This window comes from Bombus pascuorum, chromosome 1, assembly GCF_905332965.1.
Source record: "Bombus pascuorum chromosome 1, iyBomPasc1.1, whole genome shotgun sequence".
Lineage (NCBI taxonomy): Eukaryota > Metazoa > Arthropoda > Insecta > Hymenoptera > Apidae > Bombus > Bombus pascuorum.
Window position 1 is genome coordinate 26954637 of NC_083488.1, and position 22166 is coordinate 26976802.

Consider the following 22166-nt stretch of genomic DNA (forward strand, 5'->3'; position numbering starts at 1 on the left):
ACCGAACTTCCAGGTAACTTTAATGGCAAATCTAATCTAAATCACTTGCATTTTCCGCTCCTTTTCTATCCTTTTTTCTCTTCTTCCAAATTATAGCACTACAAGAGTTACTAATATGATTCAATCAAAGAAACAAATCAAACACAATAAAACATGCAATTTTGAATCACATCTAAAAAAGGGAAGAATTCCTCTCTTATAAATATCAAATGCCAATCTAAGATTTGCAAGTAGATCAATAAAACTACTTCTTAGACTACTCTTTTCACTGCACTATATTCATCCATCGTATCATTATCGCGAAATATACTACAATAAAAATACGTATTCCGTGCCATAGGGATGGCAGAAAGAAATTAACAAAAAATAGAAAAATTCTGCTTTCTATTTGTATACGTAGTCGAGTGTGCTCTTTTTTCACCGACCTATATTCCTCGAGAACATGCCTTTCATCAGTCGCTGCATGGTTCCAACGATGGCAACGACCGTCGCGAATTTATAGCGCGTTTCCCCCTCACAAACGACGATGAAATCGTGCAACACGATGTTCGTTCGCAAACCGGGATGCAAGTATCGTTGAATGCCCGTGTACTTTGAACACTGGCCTCCGATGAAGCTGGTCGTCGCTGATGCCATCTGCGCGATCCCCGTGCCAAACGGATTTGTCGTTTCCACGCGAAGCTTCATAGCTAATACAGATATCCAGTGATTTATCGCTGAAGCTGATCGTCACTCGTTTCCACGCCAGTTTCAGCTCACAACCGAAAGCTTGTTACCTGATGTTGGGCGTGTATGTATGCGCCACTGGAACACTATATTCAATTTTGTGTTTTTTTTTGCGTTTAGCTCTGGAAGCAGAGATCGGGATATTTTTTGGTAAAACCGGTGGCTGGATTTTGCAAAAACAAAGTATTTTTTAATAGTTTTAGAAAAGTATATTTTGTTGAATGTATTGTCTCTTCCGATTTTTATATTGCTGATCCTTTCTTTCCATTGTTCTCAAAAACAAAGATAGTAAAATATTGCAGTGTACTCATATTGAATTTTTACAGAAATAGTTATAACCAAAAATTGTACCAGAACAGATATTGAGTATCTTCTTTGACAAAGTTAATCCACTAATTTGTAAGCAAATTAATGTGTCACTTAAAAATTATTTTTTACACTATCGATTATAGATATAGATATAGATATAGGTAACTTCGAATTGAGCGATCAAAAGACTTCCACTTGATCGAAATTTGGTTTACACAGGAGATTTTGAGTGACTAAATCTCAATCGACTTGGTTGAGCAAAAGTTGAGCTACGCAAACGCGGCTTTACGAACACTAAACTCGAATTGCTCGTGTATACCGCAAACTGGAACTTCTGTTTCGCATACAAAGAGCATCGATCGGCAAACGACGATAGAAATGGCATAAAGAGTAACGATGGTCGATTATTACCCTCGATTATCCATTCGTTCACTGCGTTATTACCTAGGCAGTGGAGTGTTCAAAGCGAATGGACGAGAAAAGATAGCAAAACCAAAAAGAGATGGTTGAATACACGGCCGAGCGTGTACCTATATGAAATAAAATGATGCAACCGTATCACCGGATATGCGTTCTCTCATCCTTTTCAATCGGAACCGGGCAAACAATCTGTAAAATCGAAACCAGGACACGGTGCAAACTATTAAAATATCGGGGGATAAATCTCGACCATTGACATCATGGAAACGTGGAAGGAAATTAAAAAGTGTGATTAAATGCGATAATAATCGAACAGACCGACAAAGACACCGAGTTCGACTATAAAAATCTTTCATTTTGCTCTTTAATTAAAAAAATTTGAATATTTGCGCTATGTTTCACAAATTCTACGATTCTTTCAAATCACGTTATAACAAGATAATAGTATTTGTGTTTATTGCGTTATACGGGATCTTACTGTGAATGTAAATTGGAAAATATAGATTTATAATTTTACACGATGATTGGAAAAATATTTCTCGAAGTAGAAAAATATTCAACAACAATATTTTATCATAAATACAAAATAAATAGCTACTTTAATTTCTACAAATTTCATACAATTTTGAAATTCAGAAGAGGCGAAAAAAATGTGACGACAAAAATATCGCACGAATCTTTGAGATTCATAGTCGCAATATGAAAAAACAGGATTGAAAAATGTAAATCTATAAAAGAAATTGCGAATGAAATGTTTCCCTGACGCAATAGATTTGAAGAGTCGTTTGAATTTACACGAGTGGCGCTGTGGGCGAAATCGTCGAGTCACGTGATCAGTACGATTTTATTCGCGTCGCGTTTACAGTTCAGTGTCGTATCTAACATTTCGCTTTGCGTTCGGATATTTGTAGTTCGCGTCGATTAACGAATATGTGTTGTGATTAATATTCATTTCGTGCAGTAGTGTTTAATTGATTTTGTGATATGGCGTTGCAGTGATTACATGATTAACTATGCCAATCGAAACAGCTCCTATAAACGTCATAAGGTAAGAGGTTAATTCATTTGCGTCGTTTGACAACACACTATGAAAATGCGTATTACTTATATTCTTACATTTACCGAGACATATTTTCCTATTTTTGTTCATTTTCTTTTGTTTGTTGCAATTATAGCGTCCAAAGTGGAACTAACAATGATGAATATTCGGAATTTTACACATGGGGCAGTCGATTCCGGTCAGATAATTCACCAGGTTAGCCATAAAAATGTCTATATTGATTTAAAGACTAGGAGATCTAAGATCTAAAAACTAAGATAAATCTAGTGGTTTATTCTTCAATGAGAAATAGTTCGTTTTATAACCATACCCTCGTGCTATTGTGATTAATCTTGGATTTTTGTATGTATTTATTGATGATATATGCAACACATAGGACTATACTTGAATGTACTATATTCTTTATAGTTATGTTAACCCATTAACATACTCAGTTATAATGTATAATATAATATAATGTAACAATTAATGTGTAATACAATATAATGTAACAATTCAAGAACTCAATGTTTAAAGTTTGATTTCATTATTGAATACTTTTTAGGTCGAAGAAAATTTTGTTTTAATTATATATATTTTATTAATTATATATCATATATAATAGTAAAAAGTAGTAATTTTGATTGGGAAAAAATAGTATACATAGAAACGTTTGGTGTAAAAAGATTAGTAAGCAATGGGTTAACGATATGAATACAAAAAGCGTTCTTGGATTGAAAACGTTACTATTCATTTGAACGTGTAAAAATCGCGTGATACGATATATTCGTTACAAATTTCATACAATTTTGGATTTCAAAAGAGGTGAAAGAAATATTGATGACAAAAATATCGCACGAGTCTGTCAGATTCATAGTCGCATTATGAAATAACAGAATTGAAAAATGTAGATCCGTCGAAGAAATTGCAAATGAAATGTTTCCCTGACGCAATAGATTGGAAGAGTCGTTTGAATTTACACGAGTGGCGCTGTAGGCGAAATCGTTGAGTCACGTGATCAGTACGGTTTTATTTGCGTCGCGTCTAGTTCAATGTCGTATCTAACATTTCGCTTTGTGTTCGGATATTTGTAGTTGGCGTCGATTAACGAATATGTGTTGTGATTAATACTCATTTCGTGCTAGAGTGTTTAATTGATTTTGTGATATAACGTTGAAGTGATTACACTGTTAACTATGCCGATTGAAACAGCTACTATAAACGTCATAAGGTAAGTGGTTAATTCATTTGCGACGTTTGACAACAAACTATGAAAATGCGTATTACTTATGTTTTTGCATTTACCAAGATGTGTTTTCCTATTTTTGTTCACTTTCTTTTGTTTGTTTCAACCATAGTGTCCAAAGTGGAACTACCAGTGATGAATATTCGGAATGTTACACATGTGGCAGTCGATTCCGGTCAAATAATTCACCAGGTTAGCCATAAAAATGTCTATACTGATTTAAAGACTAGGAGATCTAAGATCTAAAAACTAAGATAAATCTAATCGTTTATTCTTCAAATAGTTCCTTTTATAACCATACTCTCGTGCTATTGTGGTTAATAGTGCAATATTTTGATTAATCTTGGTTTTTTGTATGTATTTATTGATGTTATACGCAACACATAGGACTATCATTGAATCTACTATATTCTTTATAGTTACATTAACCCATTGACATACTCAGTTATAATGTATAATATAATATAATGTAACAATTAATGTATAATACAATATAATGTAACAATTCAAGAACTCAATGTTTAAAGTTTGATTTCATTATTGAATACTGATTAGGTCGAAGAAAATTTTGTTTTAATCATATATATTTTATTAATTATATATCATATATAATAGTAAAGAATAGTAATTTTGGTTGGGAGAAAATAGCATACATAGAAACGTTTGGTGTAAAAAGATTAGTATAGCAACGGGTTAACGATATGAACACAAAAAACGTTGTGGGATTGAAAATATTACCACTCATTTGAACGTGTAAAAATCGCATGATACATACAATCTAGGTTTATATAACAATTTTCACTTGATTTATTGCTTGGATCTACTTTATTACTTATTGTACACATTCCGGATGAAATTGCCAGGAAAGAGTTGGTATTAATTCCGAATGATCTTCTGTTAATAAAACTTTACGAGCCCAGCCCGAGCACCCCTTCATCAAAAGCTAGGTGCGGGGATAATAATTTTTTATTATCCTTCCGTGGGTATTATCCCTCTACGTTTTGTCCGCGTCCCTAAGTGGAAATCTCTTCCAGCTCTCATTTTTTGTGGACCATCTCCGTAAGCTATTAGAAATTCTGAATATCAAAATTCATTCCCATAGTATACCATCTGACGGTTCAACATTTTTAAATAAAGTCTTTCGAAAAGGTAGAACGAGATGGGTCGAAATGGATCCGCCGAGTATTGACGTTGGCCTAAAAGCCTTGAAATTTTCGTTTCTCGTAACACGTAAATTCTATCATTCCACAGATAAAAGTCTGCATAAAAATCGGTGACATTCGCGGGCTTCTAATAAAGAATGCACCCGGTTTCGAATTATTTACGCGATATTTGATAGTTTCCAATAATTGAAACGTTGCATTCCAATCTACAATCGCAAAGCGTTCCTATTCGTTTGAATATTTTATAAAAGACTATTTCTACGCTTTCACTAATTGTCAAATATAACGGATGCGATAACTTTCGAAAGTGAAAATTGAAGATTATTTGTCAGTGTTTACTGGTTAGAAATCGAGTCTTTTTTTCTATATAGATCGATGATTTCTTCATAGCATGATAATTAACAAATTGAAAAGACCATGCCAATATCATTAATACTCTTCCGGTCGGATACTTTTAACAGAATTAATGAAACTGCTTCTGTGCAAAAGCAGCGATATTGAAAACATGGATTTATATCGAGCAGACAAATATTATTCATAAGCAATCTACCGTCAGTAAACTTAATTGAAATCAAAAGCAATCAATGATCGAATCGCTGCTTTTATTATATATTTAAATTAATGCAACAAAAAATCAGTTTGATAGAGAGGTTTTTCCGAAAAATTACTATAGAAAGTTAAACAATATCTTTTATGCCATAACAATATTAGTAGCCGATAGAAATTTCCACTATAACCGCAGTAACAAAATTGCACGATATTTTTTCTCATATAATACGAACAGTTTTTGCACAATGCTGGACGAGGACACGACGTTTCAGGAATTTAATATCTCTCGTTTTTCTATTCGAAAAATTTATTGATCCATCTTCACTCTCTACAAACAACAGCCGCGGTTCGTGCTTGCACTTTTTTTTTACTGCAAAGCCCTTAATGCATAGAAAACATTTTAAAAAATTGCCTAGATGTGACAGAAATATTATATTTACCGTTTTAACCACACTAGACGATTCAGCGTTACAAAAAAGAAACACGGAATACAAATCTATATTATTTTCAGATCGGTTTCAAATTTTATCAACATAATCGCAATGGTTGTGCCTCATTATGATGCTATTGAAATTTCTAAGTATTTTGTATGAAACACATAAACCGTTCACAAAGAAATGTCTACAGGTGTTTAAATACTTTCGCGACCCACTGTACGTTCAACAAAAGAAATTACAGAAAAATTTAGAACTCTCTTAAAGCTCTACCAACTGTTACAAACTCCTTCGCATAATACAAGATAGATCAACAACTATATAGAAATTTGCACCTATACGTATATATACATCCTTTGAATCGCTGAATCTTCTCTCCATGGTAATGAAAGCAGCGCGCGGAGAGCGAATGCAAGAAGCCTGGCAAGAGGAGCAAACCAGGCGTGTCGCTACAACCGCTATAATTACAAGGAGAAATACAGAGAGAAGATTCAGCATCGTATGGTGGAGGATATCGAAGCACTCGCGTTATCGAACGATCGCATGCATTTACGTGCCGGGAACGGGCCAACAGCACACGGTCGGCTCTCGACTCAATGGGACAGAGTTTGCCGGAACGTGAAAACGCTCGTGAACGGTATTTGCGCATACAAGAGTTATTTGCCGGCAAAAATCCTGCCGCCTGATGCAGCAAGTTATTGTGCTCTGCCAGGGCCAATCTCGGTCAACTTCGGCCCTGGACCGATTCGTCGCCGATTTATCGACGCTCGGTTCCGCACGCTCTGGTAAAATGCAATCCTTCGCCAGAATTGCACACGTCGAGTCGTTGAGTGCGCTCCCTTTTTTCTTGCCTTTTTACGACGTTAACACCACCGTGCTGCGTGACTGGGGCACATCGTACACGGTTCGTTGCGACGCGTGTTTCCACCGCAACGTTGCAGATTTGGTTTGGAAAGTGCCTCTGAAATATCGAAGTGGATAGGATTGAAACGCTTGAGGGTTTGGTTGAACGAAGTGGAAGATGGAAGGTTTTGATGAAATTCGTTTAGTGGTAGCTAAAATTTCGAAAATTAACTTCTTAAATTAACTTCTTTGGTAAAAATACAGTCTGAATATCAGAGAAGACTGCTTAGACAGTAATTTCACTTAAAAGTACAGACAAGGTATAGAATACTTAAAGTTAAAAGTTTTGACTTAACTATGACAAAACAGACTTGCAGTCAAATAGTGGTGAGCTATGAAATACAGGCTGCAGCACTTTTAGGAGGTCCAACTATACAGGTGGAAAGGGCGACTGTGCCTTTTTGGGATGACTATGAGGAATGTCAGACCACTTACCAGGGAACTTCATGATACAACACACGCTCAAGTGAATTAACGTCGCAATATATTGTACTGCGTGGTTCATATATTGTATCCATGCGGTAAAATATTATAGTTACCCATGAAATATTTCTAACACGCGTGTATAATGTTCATTAGCCATACGTTAAACAGCGTGTTTTACGAGATACCGAATTATTCGATCGAGCGTTTTGACGCTCGTAATTCGCCGGGGATAGGAACCATAAAGTGTCGCGGAGCCGCGATTTATCGAATCAACTCCCGATATATAAGCGAAATCGTTTATATTACCCCATGTGCATCGGGATAATGGTTTTCGTTTTGCAATTCGATTTCGCGGCCAGGTAATGAATTAAACGAGTGTCACTTTTCTCATTGCTTCGACTCGTTGATCATTCTCCATAAAAATACCATTGAAAAACGACATAGATGAATTACGCTCATGAAGCATTTTTTCTAAATTATTTAATTAATTAATTTAATGTTTACCATTGTTAGTTAGATAAATGAAACTCTGAGTTTACATTTATGCAGTGATCGATGGTATGAAATAGCGTAAAATGAAGTAATTTAGCTCTCAAACTGTTGTAGTTCTATGTAAGTAAAGAATATTAAGGAATAACAGAGCACGCAACAAAAAAGAACAACTCCCATGGGTCAGTCAATTTTCACCAGTATCTTCGTAGAAACAACTTCTGAGGTACATCAGTTTATACATCAGGGAACTTATGAACTTGCTACAACTGCCTCATAAATCTTGAATATAAAACTTCATTTTGCTGCATTCTAAGCATTTTGTACATTTCAATCTATTATTTAGTAAGGTACTGGTTGAACTCAAATAAATAATACTTTCTTATCTCCCGATTTTATCAACATAAAATTTCTAAATTTCCAACTTTCTGTCATCTGATTTTAACAAAGTGTCATGCTTTTCTTGAGTTTTTTATAAATTCAAAGAGGAAAATAGTTTATGATTATATAGGAACAAAAATTAGTTTCTAAATATTATTTAATAGGAACCCAATCCTAAGAAATAATATTAGATTGCTGTAAGAATTGCTTCGTGACAATAAAACATTCTATCAGGAAATTGTTCGCGAATCGCGATCTTGTAATCTAAAACACGACATTCGTCAAAAGTTCCACGCGAGGCTCGTCGCGAGGGTGAAAAATTTTCAATAAAAATTGATGAACGAGCGCGTGCCAGCGGAAATAACGCAGGCCAGCTTGTAAATTAATGGACACGACTGACAGGAAATACGTGCCCGTGAAATATATGCAATTGACGCGGTTTAATTAACGACCCAGTCTTTATGCGATCGATTCTTGATGTCTCACGCCCTATCGTGAATACACGCGATTATAATTATCGTATAGCTTTTCCACATGTAGATACTTCTCAGACATGTACAAAGGTTACTTAAATCTACTGTAACCTTCTTAAAAGAAGATATTTTTAAAAGTTAGAAATAGCTTGAGCATTCATTATTTCACTTATTGTCAAAGTTTCAATTTTTGCCAAGTCTCGCTTAAAAGGCTGACCTTTAAACAGATTAATGCCATCGCCAGCGTTCTAAATACATTAATACATGTATGTCTTCAAAAATTGAATTCCAGACCGAGAAAATTTTGCCTCGGTAGCGCTTCGTTTGCGTTAAAAATTCCTGTTATGTTACATATTTTATGTGGGAACTAGCAAGATATTTTTGCTGGAGTTGCAGATCGTATTTTTGAATATTTCACCGAAACTTTAACAAAGTTTCTATTGTATATCTGTTGTATTATTCACTTAAAAATGGACTTAGAAATATGAAACAGTGAAATTAGTTGAATAGTCTGAATGTTGACTTCATATAGAAGTCATTGAGACACTAAATACTGTTTCAACCTTATTTGAAGTAATTTGGAAAAGGTTAACAATTATCGAAATTATTACACTATAATATATCACGACCTTCCGAAGATAATGCAAATACCATTAAAGGTTATTAAAGTTCATGGCGGTATCATTAGTGAACATGATGGCATTTGAGGATGATTCATAATAAATTAATGTTAAACCACATGATGCATCTCGATTGGTCACCCAGTTTAGCCGGAAGCCATCGCTCAACGATCACTGGTCCACACCGCTGGACGTCGAGTATACTAATTGAACATTTGCTAGACGAGAGGAATATCTGTTTAGGAACCAATTTATCATTCACTTGGCAACGGTAATGAAGATACGAATTTTTTTGGATTGGCAACTAAGTCGGTGTGCCGCTCAAGCTGGCAAATAAGTCGATGCGTCGCTCAGGCTGGCAAGGTGACTGGAAAAAAAGAAGGCCTAATGCTAGGCAATTTAGAGCGCAATTATCCCCTGAAACCAGAATCTAGGCATGACAGTCCGGATTACGCGGAACTAGCGGACTCTATCGCACACAAGGCGGTGACGATATCAAAAGGACAACATCAGAACGACACAGCATCAGATGAAGATCGACGCAATGAAGCAGGATGGCATGCAGCTGTAAATCCACTACATCTAATCGAATGGGAGGAATCTGAACAAACGGAGGATGGGATATCTCTTATTTTGTCTTCCGCGTATAATTGGACCAAGAGACTCTGCTCTAACGATACAACGAAGAGTCCACGGGCCAAGCCAGTACCATCAGCACGGATCATCACCAAGAAAACGCAATTCGGACGGGTCATAGGGGGGAGCCCAGTTTCCCAATCAGCTACAAACATCTTTCACACTTCCACGACAGATCTACAAATGGACCTCGCTCGCGCTTGGGAAATCGACGAGGGTCCACCAACGAAATACATGACTAAGACCAAAACAGACCACCCTTCAGACAACAGTTACTACCTGCCTCATCACGGCTTTAACCAGGGACAAGAGCCAAACTACATAACTCCGCGTCGTGTTTGATGAATCTGCACCAACCACCACCGGAGTTCCTTTCAACGATACTTTCTGGGCCGAGCTGATCCACATTTTCAGGACCGTGACGGTCCATGATCTTTCCAGGACCGAGACGTTCAACGACACTTCCTGGGCCAAGCTGTTTATCATCACTTCCTGGGCCGAGCTGTTCAACGACACTTCCTGGGCAGTGGATTCTAGTGGAGAATACAAACGCGGGGTCAATAAAATAGTCCATTACCTATCGACGACGAGGAACAAAAACCTACAGAATAAATATACACCACTACCAGCAATTTTTTTAACGAGTCCGTTCAAGGGGTTCGGTATATTCGGAATTTGGGTGGCCGTCCGTTTATGGCACGGACAGGCCCATTCCCTTCTTTAGGAAATTCCGAATTACATGTCCTCCCCGAGCTGTAAACATAATGACTCCGAGATCAGGTAAAAAACCCCGGGAAAGGACCAGCTGGAAGGGCACGAGGGACAGACGAAACCCAACGGATGGTAGGGAGAATCAGCAACGTAGGAAGACAGTCCATCAGACATTGTACCTATGGTGAAATACTTCGCTCCCAACAAGTTCTTACCACCGCCGTGTTCCTAACATCATACTTCACGTTTATACAACAAGTGCAAATATAGTGCTGGATTACTCGACAACACTCGATCTATTAAACCTCCTCCACCTTGAGCATTAATTCATTCGAGGTACGCGATATCGACCGATCGGTTTGACCTGACCGATTGTTCTTTAGTCGATAATTTGCAACATTTTTATCATCCATTTGGCAAAGTTTAGGAAAACCGCTCGATAATCGTCGAAAGTTTCGCCTTTCCGTGAAATTCTTGATTATTTATGTCGGCTAGTAAATCATCACTTCCGTTGGCAGAACCAGCCTAACTCTCTAAACGCTTTTCCGCGTTGAGTATCGTGTCTCTGCTTTCTACGATCATTCGTCTCCGAACTAACTTGCCTGCTCGCTCCTTTCCTAATGCTTAATCTCCGCAGAAATTGCCTCGCAGTCGCGCGTCCCGTTTGATATTCAGCGAAAAATTGAACTTGGAAATTGCAAAGTGCCACGATGAAAATCTGTCCAAGATGTTACGGCTGAATTGATGAAAACGGAATATCGACGCAAGAACGTTTTCAAATTATTTGTGTTCGGTTATTTCTTATAAAACGTCGCTTGGGTTTTGATATAACTGGTGTTTGAATAATAACTAGACTGTCGATTTTTAAGCATTTATGTAAGATTTAAAGGCTCGAAAATATATGAAATGCAAGTAATATGGAAAAATATGTAAGATATTCAGAGTGAAATACTCGTTATAATTTATAGTAAGCGATACGAATTTCTATTGAGGTTCCACTCCTTTAGAATTTGCATCAATATCCGCAGTCTAATAATAAATTTTAAATTTTATTCGCTATTCAATTTATATTGATCTCTATGTATGTATTATTTTAAATTTAACTGGAGAAAGCAAAATTAGTATGTTTCTTTCTCGCGTACATTTACCAACATATATCACAATACCACTTTTGTGGTAAAGAAATTCTATATATTCAAGGAACTGTTTCCTTGTCCAGGATTTAGGTCACGTTTTGTAAAGTAACCTAAAACATGGATTCTTGCTTAAGAGTAATTCTGTACATTAGTATATATGTATATAAGGAAGAGCACTTATACCATTCCAGGAGATTATCTCTGAAATTGTTGGTCGTTTTAACGGAGGTTTCTCAGATCGAGGATTCTTCGTTTGCAGCTTTAAGTTTACTTTAACTTCCTCGACGAAATTGCGTCGAAAGATCTACACCATACGAGCTGACGTTTACTATATTATGCTAAAATATTATTCTGAAAAGCAAAAGTTTTAATTGACATCCTTCAATCTGTAGATTAATTACACAGAGCTAAAGCTAACTAGTAGCGACGATATACTATAATTTAGTTATTTTATTTATGGATCAATTTCTGTATTTATTTTTCGAAAGTAGTCTTAATAATTGTTTAATTGAAATTAAAATAATAAGATTCTTAGTTATGAAAAGCATGATATTCTAAGGCAAGGTTAACCTCTTTTACCCTTCAATCCCCTTTCATTTATAAGTTATGGGTCATTATTATGGAATACTAGCATCGAACCTGATCTTTCATTCATATTGATTAAATATAGCATTGATTTCATGGTCTTTATAAAGGTAAAGACAATGTTGGATAAGGTGGAACGTTCAGGGATATCCATCTGAATAGCTTCGTCGTAAGTAGTTCAAGGCCAATCCATTATTTCTCCTTGTTAATCACTGCTCTTTTCAATCATCCCAAACACAAAAACATATTTATTAAAGAAGAGAGGATTTATAAAATATTTCTCGAACTTTTCCGATCTATGGTCTTTCTCTTTAGGCTCGTAAAGCTTGCTATTCTGAAATACAACAAAGCAGCCCTGCTCGTCCTATAAACTCTCATCCATTCAATGTCTTCAACCACGTCCACGCACGACAAGAGCCTACTGTTATATTTTCACATTTACACACAGACACTAACAGTTCGCTTTCCAAAAAGAGTATCCACAAAGAGGAGCAACAAAATATTTTCATCCCGGCGATATTTCACGGTCGGTTGCCGTCGACCTTGATGACACACTCCGCCGCTCGTATATCATTATCCTTGTCTCATTTAAGCCGGATTAGTGACGAGCGAATTCACGCGAATCGTTCCGTATTTTCGCCGCGTTAAATTTCACGTAATCGCACGCGACCCGCTTATTTTCATCTTTGTCACGTGATCCGAAGGGCGCTACCGTTTGCGTACTTATCTTCAACGCTGTTCGATTAATCTCAACCGATCACATGCAAAAAATCAAACAGCTTTTCTTATCGAACTCCGGAGATGGCCAAGCCATTGAATCTTTTTCCATTCTATAACGACAGTCTGTGTATGTATGTGTGTGTGAAGGATTCCTTTTTCTGTTATCTTCTCTCCATACTTTCACATCTTTGTATCGTCGTCATTGTTGTGCCGGGTTGGTAAGGTTAATGATATCGATATATCCATTCGATAAGAATTTGTAAGAATAGTAGATATATTTATATTCTCAGTAGATAAGGAGTACAGATTTTAGCTTTTTACATGCTGTAACTTAGACCCTACTCTTATATCGATCCATTGAAAGTTCAAAATCTTGTACCTGAAAATGGAGTCAATCAAAATACGAAACTATGTATCTGCTACCCTACAACTCCTCAGATCTTCTTTCGATAGTCTACAACTAGGACTAATCAATCTATTCCTACGATTTCCTCAATGTTTTATGTCATAAAGATATTACTTTTACTTTTGGGAACATTACATCCGGAACAAACACAATAATTTCTTTATCCAACAAAACCTTCATCCTCACATTTATTGATTTCCATTTTCTCTTATCGTTCGAAATCAATAACCTGACGTCCATCACTGGTTATTTGCCGTGGCGAACAGAACGCCCAATAAATTCATGGATTGCTCGAGGTATAGGTTTATTCGAGTTTGCTAAGATATTCCACGCAGCGATTACGATGCCGCTATTCAGTTGTGATCCTGCCGTCACGTCGAATTGCCTTTACACCGGCTACTAGACTGCTACTCTGGTTGCATTAACATCTTCGAAACTGTGCACATTTAGAGAGAGGTTTATTTGACAAATGTACTGGGTGTACGAATAGATTACTGTTGTACGATGTGGAGACTTTTTGTAGATGGCAATATTGTGAAGTCACTAGATTATATTTATTAACAAGGTAACACTAAGTTACGGCTAAGTATATATCGTGACGTATAGATTTGGATGTAACGTTATGTTTCAGAACAAGTTTAGAATCTATAGACTGAATTACACAATCGTATAGTGTATAAAAATCACCCGATTGCATCTCTTCCATCGACTATACTCGTACGTCAAGTTCAACGTCGTACCCCTATACACGCGCGACTACGCAAACCCATCCTTGTTTCAGTCAACTGCATAAACACACAAATCGACAGATGCGCGATTCTAATCTCGCATCGACAAACGGAACGAAGACGGTAATTTCGCGGACTGTTTGTTTTCCGCGATAGATGCAGGCGCAGGATGTCTTAACTGCGCCCGTAAACCTCGGCTTATCTGGAATTTATAGTAAAGCGGGTCGTTTCTTCGAGTCGACCAGCAACTTCACTCGGTACAACCATTAAACCTAGCACCAGGTAGAGCTTGCTTTCCTTGGAATGCACCACGAGCTCAACCTCGTCGTTCCGTGGCGCTCGATGTCGCGCGTTAGGAAATACGACGCTTCGTTTCCCTCGCTCCGATCTTTTCTCCGTTTCTATCTCTATATTCGTCTCTCTCGATCACACTCAGCGTCGTGAAACTCGCCTGGGAAATAGGTTACGCTAGTCAAACAGAGAATCGCTGATCAGCGAAGATCTTTAAGTCTGGTTAACCCAGGATAAAAGAGACGACGCCGCGAGAATTATGGAGATTCGTTCTCGTCTCGCTAGGGGAAGAGATCCATTTAGCTACCGATTGCATACGATTTTTGAGTCGTTCCAATTTTCGAACGGGACACGGTCGTTGATCGATGGAAACGGTGTCGCGCGAATACATTAGGCGATAATTGCGCTTGTTAGGGTTTCTGGCGAATTCCGAGTTTGGCGCTGTTACAGGACGCAAATTACTGAAGCTGTATCACCGGGTAACACTCTGTTGCTCTCCGAGTACACAACCTGGTATTAGCAAAAGAAATATAGATTCTATTGTATTTGTGTTTGTATAAATTCTGTAACTTGTTTGCATGTAAAAAATAACTTGATAGAACCAAATGATTAACTGTTCGTCTCGTCCATGAATTATTTCTGATAGATTGAATATCATCATAAATATAGGCACGCGTATCGGTTGAAAGTTTCATATTAACAAATAAAGTCGTATAAGAGTATACACACTGTTGTGCCATCTCAAACGTCATCTTCTGAACGACGAACAGTACTTGCTGTCTGAACTAAGAATATGTCTTCATTCGGGCACTTTACGCTGATTTTTAACCAAATTTATGTGACATTTTGCTTGGAATTTCCGGACTTCACAACTTTCGGAACAATCGAACTTCTTACTCATAGTCGTCAGATCACTCGAGAATTCACCGAATAAAAACTTCGAACTGTGTATCGAGGACCCATAATAAATCGACAAGACAAATTCTCGTTTCAACGTTAGCAAGCTTGTCGTAAATAATAAAAATAAAAGTCTACACTAAAAAAGAGAAAAGGAACAACTACCATCTAAGAGATCCTTGGCCGATTTTTAATTAGCGCAACGTCAATATCGCGATCAGTTTCGTAATGAACGTCGACGATCGTCGCGGACGGTGATTCGGAAACGATACCGAAATGAGAGTCTGTCCTGGTCCGTGGCTAAAGAGAGCACCACTCTCGGTAATTGGGAGTGATTTGCATGCTGCGAATCTCGAATGCTTCTGTGGATCGATGCCGCAGAGTTACCAACCTCAAGTCGATCCTAAGGTCGCGTGTTTTTCTCGACAAAATTTTATATTTCTTCTGGTATGGTCTGTCTAACAGGAGCTTGTTTGGCATGATTTGTACTCGTACTTAGAAAGTGATATCGATTGGTATAATTTTCGCTTCAAGACTGAGATTGATCGGTATAATTTTCATTTAAAAATTGCGATTGATCGGCATATTTTTTATTTGAGAACCGAGACAAATTGGTATAATTTTCATTTGATTACCTCGAAAACCTTCGTGCGGAGCAATCATTTATAGCGCTTGCCTTCGGTATTGTGCGAAAGCTCGGAAAAGAATATTCTTGGTTTCACAATAAAGATATTTGATTCAGTTGAACAAGTATTTTTCTTGCGATATTTTATATTATATATATTTATATATCATTGCATTTTGTGAATTTCTGCATCTTTAAATTTATCATAAATACATGAAAATATGTAGTCTACTTATTACAATAGGTAGCTTTAGATACACACAATAAGTAAATAGCAAGTGTAGTGGTGTTTTTCATGACAGGACGAGCTCATCAGATGGCGCTCGAGACTTTTATGCAGCGAGTACTTGCTTTGTTGAAATAAGTATTAGCAGAAACAGGATTATAAGTAAGATCAAAGGAATTACTCGTTTTTACATTGCATACAGAGGCCCTTTTTATCCCGTTCAGTGGTTTAATGTCGTTTCTCGAGACGGTTCCTTTCGATGGAAAATATGGCGAATATCCTAGTCCGTGCGATAGTTAATTACAACCTTTAGGCTCTCTTTGACTACAAACGTTTTGTCGCGTAGAATTGTCTAGAGAGCTACTGAATGCATTACAAAGAAAGATTAATGCCTGCGATAATGGGATTTGGATGACATTTTAAAGAATAAATTACGCTCTTATGAAAGATAACATTCGAGGATAAAATTGAAAGATATTTTTACAGGTACTTTAAATAAATTTTTTAATTATTATGACGTAATTGCTTCCTTCGTATGTATATTGGAAATAATATTAGGAATGCTTCGTTAACTCAATTTAACATAGGAATTATAACGTAGAATTAACGAGATCTTACCTTGTTTTTCTTTCATGAATTATTCGAATTCCAGCTGACATTACTATTAAAATAGAACGAAGGCCTGGAACGGGATAATTATTCTCGAATAATATTCTCTTTTCATTTTCTCATTTATGTGACATCGAAAGAAAACCAATGTAAATAGCTCTCTTGTGGACGAAGAGTTTGATAACTTGGTTAAAACAGTTCATAAGCGTAGAACTGGAACTCGAACAGTATTTTTATATCAATTATCACGAGATATCCTGTTAATTCGATTCTCGCAAAATTATTTTCGAATATCGTAGATACTTTTGGAACAAATTACATAATTCAATGTGCATATTTTTAAGAATAGAGAGAATAGAAAGAATTATAACAAGACAATCTTATAATGTAATTCACTAGGATATTAATATTTCTGCTGGAAAATTCAGCCTCAAACATCTATTTTCTTTCTTTATTAATTAATTCAAATTATCTTCCTGTCAAATAAGTGATTCCAAACTTTGAACTATATTGTAAGACTTCTAGAAACCATCGAATTAGATTCTAAATGTTTAGACAAAGTTTAATAACAGAACTCTCTGACCCAACTAACAATTACAGCCAATTAACAAATATATATCACAGGATCCCATTGATTACAAACTCTAGCAAACATTCTCGCCGATAAGAACACACAATAACGCGATGGGAGATCACAGGGCAAGTGTAGCAAGAAATTAATTGTTGACCAATCCTGTAATCACCTGGCCTGTGTTTACGTAACACCGAGTGATCCGCGCTTTAATCACAAATGCTATTAGTTCATTGTAATCGGGCTCGCGACGTTCGCTTGGATATGTGAGCTTGTATTTGGTCAGGTGGCTCACAGAATATCTGAGGAATCGATTTAGTTTCTACAATTGGAGAATCATGAAACTCCTATAATTGGAGAAAAATGGGAGAACTGAAATTTCCTATAAGCCTGATTAATGTAATTTATGTTTTTCTAAACTTGGAAAACACTTAAAACACCTGACAACCTGACTATATTGGATTCACCAACTGTACGATCAGACGCACACGTCTGACGCTTGTAAGTAGAAAGTCCAGCTCTATTGCGACAAAACGAGAAATCACGTGGAGGGATAACGTCTCGAGCGCGGGATATTCCTTGAGGTTAAGGTGTGAACTTTCTGCTTGGATTCGAGAACTTGTTTCCGGCACTGCGACAGGTTTAGTGTATTCGCCAGATCGTTGATAAGCATGGGCCAAGTGGTACAATGCAAATGGTGCTATAAGTCGACGACGAAACGCAATATGGATAAAATGATTCCGGGGTTAACGAAAGTTATTTGAATTTCAGAGCGGCTAGAATCTTCGACTTGAACATAGTCCGTACTTGGTCCCTGCAGTTTCCTCGTAAAAGTTGAGGTTGTATCGATTCTTGAAATAGGACAATTCGACTTATTTTTATTTATCTTTTTGCTCCCTGAAAAAGAAATTGAAGTATATATGATACTGGATGATTTTATATTTGTTTATGCTTAGTTTAATTTGTTGAAGTGGTCACCACTTCTAAGAAAACTCTACATCTAGTTTTTTAGTTTTCTCAAGTTCTGAAACTATCGACAGCGTATATACAAAAGACTGGGTCGAAGGCAAACCATAAACTGTAGACAGGCAACGATGGCTTCAGGGTTTTCAGTCTAGGATAAGACTGCTAGCGTGGTGATCTAGATCAGCTCAATTATATTCCGATTTGAATTTACACCAGTATTTAAAATATATATTTTCTACCTTATAATTTATCCTTTGTTCACATACGTCTAATAACCTCAACATAATTCATTAAGCAGCAAATAAACGAAGTTCAAAGGCAATTTAACCTTGTCTCCAAGCTGAGAAGGGTTTCAAAATCTTTGAAGTTCTGGGTCAAAAAATTTCAAAACTTTCAACACCTTCGAGACCTGACAAAATTTGCAAGCTTGTACGAGGCTACTAGACATAGAGGTGGAGCAAAAAGTTTCGAGACCTCTCCTGTTTTAGACTTTAACTTCAAACATTTTAAACCTACCTCACTAACTTAGTTCACTTCACATCTAACTTACTTCAGACCAAACTTACTTCACACCAACATATGTCCAAACTTCTTCGCGAGTATTAAGTAAATAATATTGTTATTTTATACTATATTATATATTATACTGAACAGTAATGCAACGTTAAGTTCGAATAAATTCTTTAGAAAATTCTCAATTCTGCTTAAACTCTGATTTCAATTGGATCGTTCGTATCCGTATTTTTCACTCGATACAGAGATTTCTAGAAGACATTCAAACACGTGGTGCATATCGTGACATGCTTTATATGCGGTGGAACCACCAGAATAGCGCTTTGAATAGAAAGTTCAACGTGGACAATATAAGACCCGAACAGCACTGAATATGTTAATGCTATAGTGTATGGTCTTGCTCTTTCTTCCGGTTCAGTTACATGTACCATTCTGATATTATAACAATCGTAAAAGTTTTTTAGTTTTTAGTTCCGAAGGAAGCGAAAAGGGAAGAAGCGATCGCATTATTTCTAAACTTTTTCATATCCTTTTCCAATCAATCGATTCTTCGATATTAAAGTTACGACACCAAACTTCGAATCACCAGTCATCGTTAGGAATCTGCACAATCTCGCTCGCACTTTCACTATCCATGCTCCTAATCTAGTGCTCGCCATAAATCGTTCGAAACTAAAATAGTGTTGGACTAACTGCCTGTGACAACCCTTAAAATGCATCGTCGCTAGCATAATACCGTATCTGCACACGCCCATAAATCTTAATCTGAAAACCGTCAGCCAGAGCTCGCTATCCTTACTTGCAATACTCCTTGCAAGTACCACGTGACACGTATTTCCAAGGATTTTGGAAATTGCATCCGCATCGTCGTAAGTCTATCGAGGGTGCGGATGTAGCGATAAGGCTGCCTATAAATCCGTAGCAAGCGGGCATGAGACGAGGAGGAGGACAAGTGTGCGATGGACGAGGGAGGGGACGGTTTTGGGGGTTGGGTTGAAGGGCGTGGGAGCATCGCGAGAACGGGACGCGAGAAACGATGGAAAAGAGAGAAGAAGAGGTGGTGGTTGGGTGACGGTTGAAGGGCTGGCGGGTGAGAAACGTGCGAGAGAGGGCAGAAAAAGAGGGAGAGAAACGTGGAACTGGGGCACAGTGCTATCGATGCATTCGGGCGAAACCGTACTAGCACTCTCTCTCTCTCTCTCTTTCTCTCCCTCTTCTACTTCCTCTTTCTCTTCATCGTCGTCCTCGTTCGTCGTTCCGTTCTCGCTCTTTCGGGGCTCGGAACTATCCACCCGCGGCTCTGTTCCGCGCCGAACCAACCGTTTTCGGAACTACACCCCAACACCGTTCCCTACTACCAGTAGCACACACCAACGCCTTCGCCTCCATCGACGCGCTATAGCTCGGGTCACGATGGTGCAGCAATAATACTGCATCTGGCTGGACCCTCTTATTATACATACGTACACCTGAGCGAAGCTTACGTTTGCATATCAGAGAGACAGAAGACCCGTCGACGGTTCAGCGACTTTTTTGTTTGTTCCCGGAAACGAGTGTCCGACCGTTCTCTCCAAGCTTCGGGCATAATCGATTTTGCTGGCGACCCATCGGAGAATACCTGCACTCCGCCGGGACCCGCTGCTAAGATCCTTTGCGTCGTTCGCTGAAATTCGATGCTTTTTCAACCGGCCTTCTCTCTCCTTCTCCATTGGCGCGTTTTCTCCCTCTACCTTTCTTTTTAGGGTTGTTTTCTGCCCTTTTGCTTTCCCCCTTCTCTTTCCTTTCCTTTGTTCCCTACATCCATAGGGTGCTTTGAAAATCGTGGTGCAGTATGGAGCACGGAATACTCAGATTTTTGGTCACTTTAGTTTTCGCATTTCTGATACCTCTATAAGTTCTGGAAACGTGGTTTATGAGACGAATTATTTTTTAAATTCTCTTTATTATCTGTCAAATATTTCAATCGTTTCCACCGTTACGGCTAATCGAGCATTTTCTCTGAACTTTTCCTATTGCACCTGAACATCGCACATTTAAAACAGACTCTGGCTTATCTCTTGATTGTATCTCGAACTCCCGTGAAAATAATTACTAAATTGCAACGGTACTCAATGGTAAATGCCTTTGCACCGAGTAGTACAGTCGTATTTCACTCGAAACAAAAGATCGTACCGGTGCATCGAATGCCGTTAAATCTCTAATGCATCAATTAGCATTCTCTTGAATAACCTTCTCTTTCTTCTTTTTCCTTTTTTCTTTTTGTATCAAAGTTGGCTAATGCTACACCTAGCGATATAGCAAAGACCGATTCGAAATGAACAGGATTTCCAGCGTTCTCTGAAAACACACACGTAACACAGACGGTTCATCTTTTTTTTTTTTTTTTTTTTGACGCTTTTCAAGGATTTACGGAGTACGCGAGGTGGCAAGTTGTTAACGCTGGAATTCATATTTTCGCGCTGGAAGCCGCTATCTCCTTTACAATGCGGCAAAATGAATGCCGCTTTCGCGGCCACGTAAATTCTTCAACGTTACACTTCCTCTCCCTCGACAATGCGCTTTGGTTCCGCGTGCGCTTCAAATATTTTAAGCACGCGACAACAGTGCCTGGATGTATGCCCTGTAGGGTGATTCGGTATTGAAATACTTTTCAGCGATAAATACTAGTAGAATGCAATTGGAAGGGTTTAACGATTTTCGCCAGTTGGAGGCACGTGTCGTTCCATTGTAACGTACAGTTGATTTTGCATATAGTGGCTGATGGAGATATTTTAACACTTGCCACGAAAACTTATGTGGACTTAGTCCTTGTTATTGAATATTAACAGTGAGTAATTTATCATCACGTCACGGGATAGTTTGTCGTGTAATCGGTATTTGACTACCAAGGGGAAATTTTGAAGCGTAACGCTGATTCCTTAATAAGCTTTTAGCGTATAGAGTTTGAAAAACTGTAGCTAATGATGCTCAGTTTTTGGGGTAGGTTCACAGTGCGTGAGATATTTAAAATTAAAACACTGAAGTTCTTTGTATATCTTTTGAAATATCGTTATATTTATATACAATAATTGACGTGACTAGTAAATTTCGAGTTCATTTGCAGAAGCTTTTTGTTTCTTAAATCATTGAATATATCACAAAATCTCTTTATGTTTATCGGATGTTGCTATTTCGATCGGAAGGAAATAGCAGAAGGAAAGTGGCGAATAAAAGCCAGCAGCCTACCTATCCTCGTTTCTTATTAAACTCGGTGGCTGCACGAAAGAAAGCGGAACGTTATTGCGCCCCAGCCCCTACTTCCGCGTACGAAACTAATAAATTGCATCAAAGGGACGAAATTAATTTCTTTCCAGAACGAGAAACTTTTT

At 37.6% G+C, this 22166-nt stretch overlaps 1 protein-coding gene across 7 annotated transcripts in view; it reads left to right on the plus strand.

The window, feature by feature from the left end:
• Positions 1–22166, plus strand: part of LOC132908869 (teneurin-a) — a 709702-nt gene that overhangs the window by 147091 nt on the left and 540445 nt on the right. Inside the window, exon 1 of one of the 7 annotated variants that reach the window (XM_060963267.1) lies at positions 3917–3932. The exons of 5 other annotated variants lie outside the window; for them this stretch is intronic. The gene's annotated coding sequence lies outside the window, so the exon portion shown is untranslated. Of the gene's footprint in view, positions 1–3916; positions 3933–17283; positions 17288–22166 lie in introns of those variants that run through there. One more of the 7 variants, XM_060963309.1, reaches the window with a different exon arrangement.